The sequence below is a fragment of the Arachis duranensis genome, chromosome 3, assembly GCF_000817695.3.
Source record: "Arachis duranensis cultivar V14167 chromosome 3, aradu.V14167.gnm2.J7QH, whole genome shotgun sequence".
Classification (NCBI taxonomy): Eukaryota; Viridiplantae; Streptophyta; class Magnoliopsida; order Fabales; family Fabaceae; genus Arachis; species Arachis duranensis.
Genome location: NC_029774.3, coordinates 35338939 through 35342470, shown reverse-complemented (window position 1 = coordinate 35342470; position 3532 = coordinate 35338939).

Genomic DNA, 3532 nt, shown 5'->3' with positions numbered 1-3532 from the left:
TAAGGAAGTTAAGGAATGAGTCCACCTTAGTGAGGGTGGCGCCTTCTTCTTGAAGGACCAATGGTGTTCTTGAGCTCCTCTATGTCTCTTCCTTACCTTTGTTGCTCCTCCCTCATAGCTCTTTGATCTTCTCTAATCTCATTGAGAATGATGGAGTGCTCTTAGTGTTCCACCCTTAATTGGTTCATGTTATGACTCAATCCTTCTAGAGAAGTGTTGAGTTGTTCCCAATAGTTGTTTGGAGGAAAATGCATCCCTTGAGGCATCTCAGGGATTTCTTGATGATGAGCTCCCTCATGCGTCTCTTGAGATCCATGAATGGGCTCTCTTGTTTGCTCCATCCTCTTCTTAGTGATGGGCTTGTCCTCTTCAATGAGGATGTCTCCTTCTATGACAACTCCAGCTAAGTTGCATAGATGGCAAATGAGATGAGGAAAATCTAGCCTTGCCAAGGTGAAGGGCTTTTCGGCTACTTTGTAGGGTTCTAGAGAGATGACTTCATGAACTTCTACTTCCTCTCCAATCATGATGCTATGGATCATGATGGCCCGATCCACAGTTACTTCGGATCGGTTGCTAGTGGGGATGATGGAGCGTTGGATGAACTCCAACCATCCTCTAGCCACAGGCTTAAGGTCCAGTCTTCTCAATTGAACCGGCTTGCCTTTTGAGTCTATTTTCTATTGAGCTCCTTCCACACATATGTCCATGAGGTTGGTCCAACCTTTGATCAAAGTTGACCCTTCTAGTGTAGGGGCGTGTGTCTTCTTGCATCATAGGCAAGTTGAATGGTGCATGAAATTGTGATCATCAATGGCGCCATCAACATGGTATGCTCAATTGCTATCTCAGCTCTTTATCACAACTTCGCACAACTAACCAGCAAGTCACTGGGTCGTCCAAATAATAAACCTTATGCGAGTAAGGGTCGATCCCACGGAGATTATTGGTATGAAGCAAGCTATGGTCATCTTGTAAATCTCAGTCAGGCGGATTCAAATGGTTATGGAGGATTAATGATTGAAAGATAAATAAAACATAAAATAAAGATAGAGATACTTATGTAATTCATTGGTGAGAATTTCAGATAAGCATATGGAGATGCTTTGTCCCTTCCGTCTCTCTGCTTTCCTACTATCTTCATCCTATCCTTCTTACTCCTTTCCATGGCAAGCTGTATGTTGGGCATCACCGTTGTCAATGGCTACAGTCCCGTCCTCTCAGTGAAAATGTTCAACGCGCTCTGTCACAGCACGGCTATTCATCTGTTGGTTCTCGATCATGTCGGAATAGAATCCAGTGATTCTTTTGCGTCTGTCACTAACGCCCCACAATCGCGAGTTTGAAGCTCGTCACAGTCATTCAATCCTTGAATCCTACTCAGAATACCACAGACAAGGTTTAGACCTTCCGGATTCTCAAGAATGCCGCCATCAATTCTAGCTTATACCACGAAGATTCTGATTAAGGAAACCAAGAGATATCTACTCAATCTAAGGTAGAACAGAGGTGGTTGTCAGGCACACGTTCATAGGTGAGAATGATGATGAGTGTCACGGATCATCACATTCATCAAGTTGAGGAACAAGTGATATCTTAGAACAAGAATAAGCTGAATTGAATAGAAGAATAATAGTAATTGCATTAATACTCGAGGTACAGCAGAGCTCCACACCTTAATCTATGGTGTGTAGAAACTCCACCGTTGAAAATACATAAGAACAAGGTCTAGGCATGGCCGTGAGGCCAGCCCCATGATCTAAGATAGCATAAGACTACTCGAAGATAGCTACCAAGATGAAAATACAATAGCAAAAGATCTTATTTATAGAGAACTAGTAGCTTAGGGTTTACAGAAATGAGTAAATGACATAAAAATCCACTTCCGGGCCCACTTGGTGTGTGCTTGGGCTGAGCATTGAAGCTTCTATGTGTAGATACTTTTCTTGGAGTTAAACGCCAGCTTTTGTGCCAGTTTGGGCGTTTAACTCCCACTTCTGTGCCAGTTCCAGCGTTAAATGCCGGGCAGTCTTGAGCTGATTTAGAACGCCAGTTTGGGCCATTAAATCTCAGACAAAGTATGAACTATTATATATTTCTGGAAAGCCCAGGATGTCTACTTTCCAAAGCAATTGAGAGCGCGCCAATTGGGCTTCTGTAGCTCCAGAAAATTCACTTCAAGTGCAGGGAGGTCAGAATCCAACAGCATCTGCAGTCCTTTTTCAGCCTCTGAATCAGATTTTTGCTCAGGTCCCTCAATTTCAGCCAGAAAATACCTGAAATCATAGAAAAACACACAAACTCATTGTAAAGTCCAGAAAAGTGAATTTTAAATGAAAACTAATAAAAATATAATAAAAACTAACTAAAACATACTAAAAACATACTAAAAACAATGCCAAAAAGCGTATAAATTGTCCGCTCATCACAACACCAAACTTAAATTGTTGCTTGTCCCCAAGCAACTGAAAATCAAATAGGATAAAAAGAAGAGAATATACTATAAACTCCGAACTATCAATGAAACTTAGCTCCAATTAGATGAGCGGGACTTGTAGTTTTTTGCCTCTGAACAGTTTTGGCATCTCACTTTATCCTTTGAGGTTCAGAATGATTGGCTTCTATAGGAACTCTGAATCCGGATAGTGTTATTGATTCTCCTAGTTAAGTATGATGATTCTTGAACACAGCTACTTTATGAGTCTTGGCCGTGGCCCAAAGCACTCTGTTTTCCAATATTACCACCGGATACATCCATGCCACAGACACATAACTGGGTGAACCTTTTCAGATTGTGACTCAGCTTTGCTAGGGTCCCCAATTAGAGGTGTCCAGGGTTCTTAAGCACAGTATTTTTGCTTTGGATCACGACTTTAACCGCTTAATCTCAAGTTTTCACTTGACACCTTCACGCCACAAGCACATGGTTAGGGACAGCTTGGTTTAGCCGCTTAGGCCAGGATGTTATTCCTGTAGGCCCTCCTATCCACTGATGCTCAAAGCCTTAGATCCTTTTTATTTTTCACCCTTACCTTTTGATTTAAAGGGCTATTGGCTTTTTCTGCTTGCTCTTTCTTTTTTTTTTTGCAAGCTTTTCACTGCTTTTTCTTGCTTCAAGAATCAATTTGATGATTTTTCAGATCCTCAGTAACATTTCTCCTTTTTCATCATTCTTTCAAGAGCTAACAATTTTAACATTCATGAACAACAAATTCAAAAGACATATGCACTGTTCAAGCATACATTCGGAAATCAAAAGTATTGCCACCACATCAAAATAATTAATCTGTATAAAATTCAAAATTCATGCAATTCTTCTCTTTTTCAATTAAGAACATTTTTCATTTAAGAAAGGTGATGGATTCATAGGACATTCATAACTTTAAGGCATAGACACTAAGACACTAATGATCATAAGACACAAACATAAATAAAACATAGAGCATAATTTTTGAAAAACAGAAAAATAAAGAACAAGGAGATTAAAGAATGGGTCCACCTTAGTGATGGCGGCTTGTTCTTCCTCTTGAAG